Genomic DNA, 14058 nt, shown 5'->3' with positions numbered 1-14058 from the left:
GATTACAGTCCATTGAGCTGCAATACGCAATCGCGTTTCAGTGAGCACTCACTTGAACTCGCAGTGAGCAGCGGTCACCACCCAGGTGGAGCTGATGAGGGAGCCACCGCAATAGTGCCAGCTGGTGGAATCCTGTAGTGGTTTAAAGGGCATAATTCAAGGGCTGCTTTGACAGTGGTGTACATGAACTAATTGAAAGGGGATGAAAATTCACCAGCGAGTGGGTAGTGACGATATTATCAGCTCAGGGGGTGCGACAAACGGTCAGGTGGGGCCCAAATATTTGATGTCTCGCTCGGTCGCACCGAGGCTATTATATTTCGCGTCTCCTCTTGCCTAATCACATCGTTTAGTATTTTCATAAACAATCAATTTAAACCGCGTTTTAAATAAGTTGTCGTTCTTTTATGCTGTTGAAAACATATATCATGCTGGTTGTCAAGTGGGGCCCATCTCAGACAGTCTGCCAGCAAAACTTTTTGCTCGTTTAGTATGATTATTTACAAAAAATGTTTCTGTTGGATGGTCTGAACCCTTTGAGGCCAGCAGATTTAAAGGGGCAATTATGAATTGAACTATCGGCTCTATGACTATGTCATGTTTGTGTGCCGGCACTAATTAATTATTCACAGGCCTTAAAGCAATACAAACAAAAAGTCTACCGTTTGGGTAAGAGGCCTCTCCACTGTTTGCATTCAGACGCCTATGGGAGGAGGCCTCGTCCCATGACAAAGTAAATTGCAAGCTAGGAGTTTTTTTTGGGAGAAAATATGGCACTATTGTCATATTACACTTTGTATCCATTAGAAACGTGGTTTCAACTTCGGTTATTCACAATCGGTTGGGTATTGTTAATTAATCTATGTTATCTCTTGACCATACAGGGAGATTGATTTTACGTAGAACTATATAACAACATCCACATTACCATATCAAATAAGGCAATTTCGTTCTGCATATAGAATTGTGATAAGAAAATACTTGTTCGTAAATATAAACCGAGTTGTAACGCGCATGTATAACAACACACTACTGTAATCTAATTATTTTTTATTTTTAGAAGTTACAAGGTAGATTATAGGGGAAGGCAAATTGGCATTCGTACCTGCAGGGACACCTGCCAGGGCCAGGAGCCCGACACCGCATTCTCGCCGTTGACGATGCGGGAGTAGCCGGTGATGACCGGCTTGATGGCCGGGACACCGCACCCTGGGGTGTGTGCAGAACACGGTGATTGGTCGTTAAGATTACTGAAGGCTCCTTGCATGAATTGCCTACAAAGTTAGCGCTTTATATATTTAAGGTAATAAACAGAATCTGAAGGAGCTCTGTAAATATTGTTGCACCGTCAGACCACGAGAGAAGGCGACCGGCTTGGCGGGGCATTCATCGAGCAGCGGATAAATCATGGCCCATAACGATTGCATGAATACAATATTAAACAATAATAATTAGACAGCAGTTTGGGCTAGGTGGATAAAAACTAAACAGTATGCGCACACTTGATAGTTTTAAATTGGGTATTTTTTGAGTTGACCAGCTTGATGGCCGGAACACCGCACCCTGTGACGTGGGTACAAGACGAGCTCAGAGAGCACACCCTGGCTTGGTGGATTCAGAGATTACTTCTCACGTTATTTGACACGCATGTACTGGGGGTGCCGCTTCAGGTGAATAAACAAAACCGGCACACATAGTCTTCTGAAACTAATAAAAAAAAATATTTCTTTTTTTTCACGTACATGTTTATTTATAATTCGTAATTCATGTAACCCTCCGTGAATTTAGCTGAGTGACTCTAATTTTTCATCATCATTAACTGGGAGTGGAGTAGTGGCGTAGTGGTGAGCGCACTGCGGCTGTGCACTCCGATGACTTCAGTTGGATTCCTGGCCATGGCTAACATCATTGATGAGTGATATCTGTCCCTCCCCCCACCACCCGCCTTCATAAACCCGCAGTGACAAGCTTGGTGAAGTTTGGTGAAACCGACACGGCAACATTCGAGTTATGAAGGGTTTTAAAAATAGAGTTATTAATTGTAATTACATCTCGATTTAAAGCTTTCGTGACTGCAGGGATTCATCTTCTTGTTTCTTTCGGTAAAGTCACGTAGAAGGGAAGTAATAAAATAATAAAAATAAAACATAATAAACAATTCTCACGACGTTTCGGCTACAACGCAAGCAGCCGTCTTCAGGTGAAGAATGAGACACTACCAAACTAGGAGCTTATATATAAGCTGCATTGGGGTTGAAGAGCGCCTTAACAAAAAGAATGTGCATGTGAAGAGGGATTTAGCATATTCATGGAAAATGCGTAGGCGTTGGGCGGGGGGTGTCAAAGTCATATTATGCCCATGCATTATGCAGGATCAGCAGCAACCAAGGGGGGTGCAGGGATTAGCAGTAACAAAGGAAAGGAATGTTAATGATATGTAGCTGCAGTTACTCAACAAACTACATAAAAAAACTAGTTTTTTTTTTATGTAGTTTATACTTTAGTTTTCTACGTGGTTGTTGAGTAACTGCAGCTACATATCATTAACATTCCTTTCCTTTGTTACTGCTAATCCCTGCACCCCCCTTGGTTGCTGCTGATCCTGCATAATGCATGGGCATAATATGACTTTGACACCCCCCGCCCAACGCCTACGCATTTTCCATGAATATGCTAAATCCCTCTTCACATGCACATTCTTTTTGTTAAGGCGCTCTTCAACCCCAATGCAGCTTATATATAAGCTCCTAGTTTGGTAGTGTCTCATTCTTCACCTGAAGACGGCTGCTTGCGTTGTAGCCGAAACGTCGTGAGAATTGTTTTATTATGTTTTATTTTTATTATTTTATTACTTCCCTTCTACGTGACTTTACCGAAAGAAACAAGAAGATGTAATTACATCACCATATATCCAAGATGGCCTCAATGAGTCTAAAGCTATGTTGCCGCTCTAAGATGATCCGTTAATGATAGATTTTGCATGCGGGTGGCAAACAGAATGGGTAACTTAAACTCTCGGCATCAGGAGGGAAAACGACGGGAATTCTGTAGACATCTAAAAGACATTCATAATAAACTTTTTGGGTTAGATCGCGTTATTTATAAATGTGTCGTAACCCTCCACCACCCGACACGGCCAATCAGCAAAACAGTGTCACGTTGACAAAAGACAAATAGTTCACTACTTTAGCCCACTGGTGTGTTGAAGAGTGAAACCACAACATTTACAATTTTTTAAGCCTACGTGTTAAACTGATCTAAAAGACAACCTGTTTGATGTAACTATCACCTTGAGCTCTACACGTTCCAGACACATTTACTACTTAGAGACCAATAGTATCTGCCTGTGTAAATATGGATCATTCACATAGACACGGCTGCTTTCACGTTCCAGCGGACATTGCTCACCGAAGGCGGCGCCGATGAAGGCGAAGCAGGAGACGAGCCAGAAGAGAGACATTGCTATTGTGGTGATCGGTGCTGGACCCTGTCTCTCTAACGGCCCCTTTTATACCAAAAAAATGCCGTTGGGCAGCGAGTTTATTACATCGCAATCTGATAACACCGGCCCTGTATACAAGTGGAGAAATCCAATAGGTTCTCATGAACTTCGGGTACATTATTACCGAAATAGAATTTAGTCACAATTAAACGGGCCGCGACGTGTCTTTTAATCACGAACCAAGGGGACTTGAATTGCGACTTACAGCTCGAGAGTTTAGGATAGAACACAATGCATAGTAGATTGTTCTTGTAGTTAATAGTTAATAGGTATCGTTTGTGAAATATAGTTAGGTAAGTACAGGCTTCTTCTTGTCTTAACTCATCCATTGTTTTACTAAAATTATCATGTGCAGAAGTTTGATCTGTGTTTGGCATGCACACATGAGTAGTGTAATCTCAATTATATGGCATTTACACTAAAAAAACCTCGCCTTTTATACTTCCCATAAGCGAGTTTGATAATATAATCTTCACATGTGTTATGCGTAAACGAGTTTGATCATCCACAGATGTTACGAAGATGTCGGCTTCTGACACCTTGGGTGACGGAGTGAAATGTACTTTCATCGTCTATAATAAAGTCAGGCATAATGGTGTTTGATAGTAATCTCTTTTTACGATCAGATTCATAGAGTACCGTGAATACGTTATGTGGTCAAAGGACGAAACCCGTTTTTTGATCCAGGTTATTCGTTTGTTTCGGTTGGCCTCTAAATTTTCCATTATCTGGGTTCCTATTATCTCGGTGAACAATTAATACACGAATTGTGATAGGATGCCAATTAGTCTATGTAAGTCAGCTTTGTCTTAAAGGAAAATAACGATGAGATATTTAATGTCTGTGTTCAAATAGAAACGTAATTTTACACGCCATGTACCAGGAAGGAACAGCTAAAAATGACAATGTACAAAGAGAGCACATTGCTCACATCAGCGGCAGGCAAGAAGAAAAACTTGCACTGAAGCCACCGATATGAGGAAAAACGTTGCTCTTTTCGCCTAAAGCAGGCCTCACGAGAGTTATTTTGACCAAGAGATACATTACCTCAGAGGTTTACAAGTAATGAGAATGGGTGAAAATGCATTCACATAATTTTCTGTACACACTGCACTATATCCAACACATGTTCCCATAAATAGTAAACCACCTAGTTTTTTTTTATCTGTAGCGAACCAACGTATTCATATTTTATGGGCAAAATGAAGTTTAATTTGCATTGCACTACGAAGCACATGTCTATTTATAAAGATTGAGAACATGAAAAAGTGAAATGATATGTAACATGGGAAAAGCCTGATTTCGTCTTCTCATCAACAACAGCCATGATGAGTAATCTGTTGGATAAAATCCTCCCCAAGCTATGTGGTATCTCTTACGATCCTGCGATGTACAGAATCCACCGATTGCTCTATGCCGCTGTACCGGCCCCGTTATGTTGTAATGTGCACTGATGCATACTTTACTGAGGGCGATATTGGCACCGAAAATTAATATTTATTGATTGATACACACGAGCCGATTTCATTGCTCCATCTTCCTGATGGACATTCTTTCAGGACACGTTCCATCTCTTAGTAACCACGCCATAATTCTGCAACCATTTAGCTATCATCCCTTATCTCAATATGCGTGGGAATTTACTAAATCTCACCAGATGACTGTCGTGTTCTGACCTTCAATGATAAAACAAGCTTATCTTTGCTTATTTATTGTGGAAAGAGGTTGCCAAACCAAACGTCTTTCCGATATAAAAAAATGCCGTATTTAGCTTAAGGAACTTCAGGTACATCAACCACAGCACAAATGGCTCTCGTCTGGCTCTTTCCTGTTTCGATTTATTTGGCGCTACCTTTGGTGAGCGTGTACACTTCACTGGATTTGAAACTGATTAAAACTTGTGGCCAGTCATTTGGCGCTGTGTGGGGCAGCAGTTAAATAGTGGAATCTGCATCTCATCCTTCCGGAATTGATCAAATAAGTATAACATTGTGTGCAGTGACTGGCACATGCAACGTAAGCGTAGAACCTCCAACTACTAGCTCAGAACCTTCAACTACTAGCTCAGATCCGTCAACTCAGAAGATACCTCCCCACCACTCGTTTGAGCATGGAGACACTTTTGACTTTTTTGTTGAACAAAAAACAAGTTTCTGGAGCCTTGTTTATTTATTTTAAACGCTCATTCTAGAGGTCATGTCTCTGATATATTGCATGGGTTAAAATGTAATTTCCAGTCACATAAAACTAAACCGAGTTATAAAATATTCATATTATGAAAGTGTAGTGAGTTGATGAATTCAACTCGGTTAACAATAATTGTAATAAAAAATAAAATGAGCTCTCGGAATGTAAAACCATATAAGTTAGACTGCAATCTGACAAAGATGACAAAGTCGAAGACCCTGCGAGATAGTACACGCCTTAGTAAAAAGTAGCTTGAAGAGATATCAGATATAATTTTATTTAAAAATGTCTACAAATTTAATTAGATTTTGAAAAAGTAGAAATAAAATATTTAGAGTTATTTACCATGTAGTCTCTTGGCCTCACTCAGGATTTTCCCATTCCTGTGGGTGTATATTTTAATGGTTGAATTATTGATAAAAAAATACATTCTATCCGTAAAAAAAGTTATTTATACGTTGTAAGATTAGACTACTTTAAAATAAGCATTAAATGCAAGTATAGCTTAACATGTAGGTTAATGTAGCAGTGTCAATACTGGAACTTTGCAGACTTGCGAACGTGGCAAATTGTGAAGGATTAAAATATATATTTTAAAAATATTATGTATTTAGTTTCAGGTTTAACTACACTGATTGTAACAAAAAACGTAGTAAGATTTATTAGCCCAACTTGATGTGGAAAATATCCAGATTAAATAAAAAAATATTTTCATCAAAGTCATGCGATAAGTTCCTGAATGTGAATTTCTGCACGTGATATTTTCTCATGCATCATCCCTTCAATTCCATTATTTGTGTTACAAGAATATCGACCTCCTCCCTCCCCCTCCCACTGTAATTTGAAGTTGATAAGAGGGTAGGAGACAAGGTGGTCTCCTTCAACACGCCCAGGATGGAAGTTCGATAGCCACAACAAATGGACAATTGTGTCATTTGGCGCTGTTCTACGTAATTAAACTGTGATGCAATTTTTATAATAATTTACAGTTCTAAAAAGTCTCCCACCCGGAGATCACAAGACACAACAACAACCGCCAATCGCCAGGCTAGATGCACTTTGAAACCACATGAAGTGTCAAAGACTCGCTGGCAGGAGATCACACTGAGATGCCTGGGAGATGCACCACCTGTGCACCCTACTGTGCCAACTTGCTATGATTTAGCCGCAAGCGCCCCACTCGTTGTTGTGAGCGTCGCTCCTCTGCCCTCCATTGTTGCTGGAGGGCGACTGCCTTCAACTGCCCAGTAGCGTCCTTCATAAGCCTCCAATCTTGACACTGCTGGTACTCGTCATCGGTAAGTCCCCTTAGTTCCATATCCTCTTGTATCACATCACTCCATCTCTTCTTTAGCCCGTGCCGAGCCTATTTAGCCCCCTATATCTGGGCATGTAGTGGCTGGACATGCGGGCTACATGCCCCAGCCAACGCAGCCTTACCTGCCAGAGAAGCTCACCAATGGGACTGTGTCTAGATTGGCACAAGACACACGCACATGCAGGCAGGCTCACACCAATAAAATCCAACCCCAAAATAAAGGATTCAAGAAATATCACAAATACTCATAAATAAGCTGCGTCTTAAGGTTCAATTTGAATAAAACGAGGAGATGATGGGGAGTCAGTGGATCGAACATCCTGTGAACGTATATTTCATTGCCTAGGGGCCACACGAGATAAGGCCTGGTCACCCATCATCGTTGAAGAGACGTCACTTCGGCACACACAACAGACCAGAATCGGCTGAAGCACTCTTGTTGGACATATAGGCGATGTATATGTGAGGGAACAGCATCATTGAGAGCCTTGTGGGTGAGGATAAGAATCTTGAAATTTACTCGAAACCAGACCGGCAGCCAATGGAGATGCCAGCACAGGGATAATACGTTTAGGTGACGAAACAGAATATGAGGGATGCCAGCTAACAGTGCATTACAAAAGTCAATACGAGAGAAAACAAACGCATTATTCAGCTTCTCGTTGTCAGTTAGTAAATGGATAGGGCGCAACCTGTATATATTTCTAAGATGAAAAAAAGAAAGCATTGATCTAGTTAATGTGGACTTCAAAGGTGAATGAGGCACCAATGACAACACGAAGGCTGTGAACTGCCTGAGTTGATCATATTATATTCTTAGTCTTGTACAGGTATTTCAAACAATTATCAAGGCGAGTGATTAAACATCGCCTATATGTTTTTGAAAGGGGTGCTCTTTGCTAGCCATTGCCGACACATCATTGCGAGTCAGGTATCAATACTTAAATTAGGCTTTCTCAAAGATTCAAATAAATAGGGTACGTAAAGTCGTAACACCCACGGTGGCAGGGAGTTAGAGGGGAAATGGGGAAGGGGTCAAAGCAGGAGGGAGAGTCGGGGGGGGGGGAGGAGAGTGTATTATTAATGAGTTTCGGATCTAAACATTTTTTAAATTTACGGATAATTTACAATATGTAATAATTTAACATGTCTTCATGCTAAATAAAAATGGGGTCGTGATGCCACGTGACACCCTCTTGGTGGGGAAAATGTTGATGACATCATGGAAGTGATGCTATTTCCTTTGACATTGTTTTTTGGAATACATTTCTTATTTTAGGCACATTTTTTCGATTTGTATACAATTCATCCGGAAATCTGGAACATCCTTAAAGTGTATGTATCTTCTTGAAGAATTTAAGTACAGGCCAACCTTGCCCAAAGTGGCTTTATTGAATGCGTGTTTTGGCTATACACATTTTACCTAATGATGTCTATTTTCATGTACACGGGGATGATGTTTCGGTTGTACGCAGTTTGACGCTGCTAGGATTATCATCTCCATGTCGAAAAGTAGTGCCCTGAGAGTGCTTCATCCATTGGAAGGTGTGAATGAATCGACTGTGAGAACAATTTATTTAGAAATATGCACATTAACATAACGCAAATGTTCCCACATTGCCACATGGATCTATCTCTCCACTCATTGAAGATGTCAGTCAAACGGATGCCTAAATAGTGAATCAACATGCTCATGGACAACGGTTCTGGAGAAATACCATCTAACCTGCTGCTTTGCCATTTTTAAGATTAATGATGACATGCCAAACTTCCTCTGATGTAGGAGAGTCTGTGTTAGTTTGGCAGTCAAAGTCAGCGCAGTATCTGCCAAATTGGGATAAGCATCTGTTGGTGGGTGGTTCAGCACTGCTGCATAATGCTCAGGACTTCTTCCACCGATGAGCAAGGAGAGCCGTCTGATTTGGTGATCGTAGCCTTGGCAGTATGTCCACCACCTCCTCTGAGACGTTTTATGACGGAGAAAGTTGTCCTCATGTCGTTGTGTAACAGTCCCAACTCAACTTCATCAGTCAGCGAGGTCAGGTACTTCTCTTGGTCAGCTTTTGCTCAAGCTCTGAACATTCTCTGAAGCCTGCGATGCTCCTTGATGTTATCAGTCTGCTGTGCAGCTGCCTTCTGTTCCAAACCCTGGAACGTGGAATCAGAGAGCTAGGGTTTATGCACAGGCTTTCAGAGGCATAGTGTAGCTTCAGCAGCCAGTGTAATGGAGGCACATTCGACCAACATTCTGGTGAGATGCTGGAGACTGCCAGCATCTTAGGGCTATCCCTGAGTCTCTGGACATCATACTGCTTAAGGTACGTTGCATCCTATTAGCAGAGGGTTACATCAGCTCGTCATCAATATTTGGATATCCGGCAAGGTACCTGCTGATTGAAGAGACAGTTTAATTGTTTCTCTGTACAAAGATAAAGTATCCCGTATGGCATTTATCAATTAGAGACCTATATCCCTACTTCCGTAACCGGGAAAAGTTTTTGCACGTGTACTTCTGGACAGGCTGCAACCACTCCTGACAAAACACAATCGCCCACAGCAATCAGGATTCATGCTGGTCGATCTATGATGGCTGCTGTGCTTGCACTCCGTCTACTTGCAGAACTGCACTGTAAGTTCGACCACCCATTGCATGTCACTTACATTAATTTGAAGGTGGCTTTTGACTGTGGAGTCGGCTCTTTGGTCTGCCTTGAGAGGAATTGTGGTCCCTGGCATTCTGCTGAACCTTGTGAAAGATCTGCATGCAGGCACAAACGCATGGGCTTGTGCCGGGTTCTGACTTTCACCACAATTCGAGACCTCATCTGGAATGTCAATAATATTCTTAGGTTTTTTCGGTTAAGTCACGTAAGTAAAACATCAAAATAAAATAAAATAAAAAATCACGATGTTTTACTTACGTGACTTAACCGAAAAAACCTAAGAATATGAATCTTTGCAGTCATGAAAGCTTCAAATCTAGAATTAATGTCAATAATGTGTCCTCACACCAGCAATCTTCTGTTGGGTGAACGACTGAATCTTTGAAATATGACCCATGACCTTGGAGTCAGGATTGGATGGCACTACTTCACTGACCTCGACTACGCTAATGATGCAGCCCTGTTTGTTGAGAAGCCTGAAACAATCACGCCAGTTCTCCAACATTTCCACAACAATTCAAGAAGAATGGGACGAATAGTTTCAGGGCAGAAAACACAAGTCCAGAACTTGGACTCCTACCCTCCATAAGCACCCTGCGTAATCAATGGCAATGTTGTCAAAGCAGTGGAGGAATTTCTCTAACTGGAATCTGCACAAACCACTGATGGATGATGTAGACTTGATGTCATGTGCCAAATCGGCCTGGCCTCGGGAATAATGAATGGTCTGAACCGCATTTCATCCCAGAAACGTTAAAGTCTGGGCACCAAATTGAGAGTCTACCAGTGCTGTGTTTTGTCACGTTTGTTTTATGGTGCAGAGGGCTGGACATTGCTTCTAGCTGATTTGGATCGGCTGCAGTCCTTCCATATTCGATGCCAAAGACGCTTTTTGGCATCCGATGATTTGACTTCATTAGAAATGTCACTATTGCATCTGCATCTCATAGTGATTGAGAGCTTAGTTCGAGAGAGACGACTGTCACTTTTTGGACATGTCGCCAGTCTTGATGCCCAAACTCCAGAAAATTGTGCTCAATTCATTTGGCGGTTGACATTCAAAGTGGACTGCAACACTCAAAGGAATGTCGCCGCCCCCGTGGTCGCCCCCATCCCCCACCCGTTATCCATGGATCAAACAAATCACTTGAGACACCGGTGTATGGCAGCAAGAGCTGTTTATGCGAATGCTGTTGCAATAGGTCACGTTTGGCGCAACGGTTCTTCGCTGACTATGCATGATGGATGAATGGACAACGGCACAATAGCACAACTTAAATGGCCGCACATAGCTGCATGTATCTAGTCGTCCAGTAATGAATGGCATTAGTCATTTGGACGCCTATATGTCAAATAATTAACGTTAAAGTGACATAATAGAGGATTTTGGGTTATATCGCGTAAATATATAAATGTGTCGTTTAAACCCGCCACCACCCGACACAGCCAACTAGTAAAGGTTGTCAAGTAAATAGAACATGTCAATTCGTCACTAGTACAGCACACCAGTGTGTTGGAGAGCCAAGCCACAACATTTACAATCTGAGTACGACGTTTTGCCAGTAATTACAACTAGCTTAATCTTTTATGGATGATATTGGTCACGAAAGCCTACGTGTTAAACTGTTCAAGTGACAGTGTCAGGGGCGAGCGTTGGGCTGGCAATTCAGTGCGTTGGGCATGAGCGCTGTAATGCGGGAATAGTAATTTAGGCAGGTTTTGTGTTGAGGTTAAATGGAAAATTCGTGCACAATGTCAGGTTTTTTCGGTAAAGTCACGTAGGTAAAAAATTAAAATTAATAAAAGTAATATGAATCCTTGCAGTCACGAAAGCTTCAAATCTAGAATTGAACCACTTCTTCGGGGAAGTTCCAAGTTTATCTTTTTCTCTCTCTCTGGGGTTTTGTTTTCTCTCTCTGCCTGTGTATTTAGTGTACTTTTTCTGTCTACACTCGTTTTTTGTCGTTCTTATGTTCTGCTCTGTCTGTGTGTCTCCGTTCCTTTTGTTTTATGTTTTGTCTTTCTTTGGAATTTTCACACTTAAATTCTAACTTAGCAATCTTTGAAATACGTAATCGACCAGGCTATGCGTTAATTGTGTGTTGACCGACTCTCTGTGTTGTATTACATAACATTTCGATATTTTGCTAGGTTATTTAATTTAGTGTGTTCTTTCTCCCTCTCTCCTAATGTTCAAACTTGCTTACTTTACTACGTGTTTTCCGCACTCATTGACATGTAAATTTTTACGCGTTTTCCGCACTCATTGACATGTAAATTTTTATCTAACCCCTCCATCTCTCTGCCACCGCCCCCTCTGCCTATTTAAGGCCACTTCACAGAGACGATCTCCCTTTCTGTACCTGTGTTACTCTCTCTCTATGTATCTCGGTGATATCTGTCTGCTTATATGTCTGTCTATAGTTTTTCTGGTTAGAATTTTTTGTTGCTATTTCATTTATACCTGATGATGATTGCTTGTGTTGCAATCGAAACGTCGTGATTTTATTTTATTTTATTTTACTTTTATTAATTTTAATTTTTTACCTACGTGACTTTACCGAAAAAACCTAAGAATATGAATCCTTGCAGTCACGAAAGCTTCAAATCTAGAATATACCTTTCTGTTTCGGTCTCAGTCGAAAGTGTAGTTAAACTTTCGGCTTCGGTTTCGGCTGAAAGTAATTTTTTACTTTCGGTCTGGTTTCGGTTTCGCCGAAACCAGAAATTCAGTTTCGGTCAGCCTCTACCGGGGTAAATTATTTTCAAACGCAGTTTTGCCCAACACAGCATTTTTCAGTAACGTAACCCTCACACTCGGTGAGGTCTGCCTGTATAGTAACTGACATGGATATGAAGAGAAAGATATATGGAACCTAGGGTCCTGTGCTCCTTCATTGCACAGAACAAACCCAACTGAGCGCATACACAAACGCCTATTGTCTGATGCATTGTTTTTAACCAGGTTATTACATCACACGACATGGTAGGGGCTGGCAACATCGCAACAATTTTGCGCGATCACTTGCGTGTCTTTCAATATCAAGATTTCATCGTGGCCAATGCCATTGAGGCACCGTACCTTGCCAATTCTTTTACCCTCCACCATATCTTGCAGCTGCTCCATCGTAGGCATGTGACCCCAAGATCTGCCTTCATAGTATCCCACCATCTGCTCTTAGGTCTCCCCTTGGTTACCAGACTATTCAAGAACATTGAAATGTCTGTCTCAGCAACAGATCTCTGTCCTGAACGCATACTAGCACAACTTCTTTCCCCTAATATGTACAATCCTTACATGTCATGCTGTCTTCTAGAAGTGTCCTTCCACAAACATCCCAACATCTGTCTCAGGAACATGCACTCGCAAGCCAACAACTTTCAAACTGGTTAGAGTCCACACTTCTTATCTATACATTAACACAGCTAGCATGCTCACCTGGCCTTCTCACAGCCACATGCACAATGGGCATTCCAGTCTCAAAACATCCTTTACTACCTCAACCTTCTCTCATCCTGATCCTACGACATAAGCCCCGTTTATAAATATCCATCATTAATGTCTGAAGATCGTTTTCCTTACGACCCTAGTGTCCAGCCTCAGTGATTAAGATCACCAACTGTTAAGGATGTTACATTATGTATCAAATCGACATTACCTGCATACTCAAAATCCCAGACATTTACTCGTACTATAATGATTATTGGTGTTAATACTGTGAAAACCCGACTCACGTGGTAAACATAAAATTACGCGATCTAACCCAAAAACCTCTATTATGGATCATGTTGTAATTGTAATTGGATTCGTAGTCAAGCACAAAATTAAAGAGTGATTGACAAAATGCAACCTTGAACACCTGTCCGAATATCAAACCATTCTGATGTGTTACCTTATACGTGTTCACAAGCCTGATTCCCTTATTCAAGTGTTTAAGGAGGCAACCTTTCTTACCCGGGATGCCATAACAACCTAGGTGTTCCCACAGATCCTCTTTCCAGAGTCGTTGGCCTGCTTAAAGTCTACAAATGAAATCCAAAGAGACTTCTCATACTCTCAACTTTTCTGCAAAAACCCAACTTCACCGAAAGAGGAACCACGAGTGCAGAGAACCCAAACAGCCAGCTCTGAACATGAGGCGGAGTCCGGTCATAACTTTTACAAATAAACTCCACTACAGTTGCTTTGTCTCAAACCACAGGCCTATCAAAATATCCATATTCCTGGGCAAGGGTCAAGGCAGAGAGAAAACAAGTTACTGGCGTTTTCAAATAATAATACAAGGGCAATGTGCAATGATTCCCAGGAGTTACAGGGCAATGAATTTGCATGTTCTTCCCGTGGTCGTGTGGATTTATCGAATCCACGTTAGAAATATGCGTTGGCT

Source organism: Callorhinchus milii, unplaced genomic scaffold (genome assembly GCF_018977255.1).
Source record: "Callorhinchus milii isolate IMCB2004 unplaced genomic scaffold, IMCB_Cmil_1.0 Scaffold402, whole genome shotgun sequence".
NCBI lineage: Eukaryota > Metazoa > Chordata > Chondrichthyes > Chimaeriformes > Callorhinchidae > Callorhinchus > Callorhinchus milii.
This window is presented reverse-complemented; position numbering follows the sequence as displayed.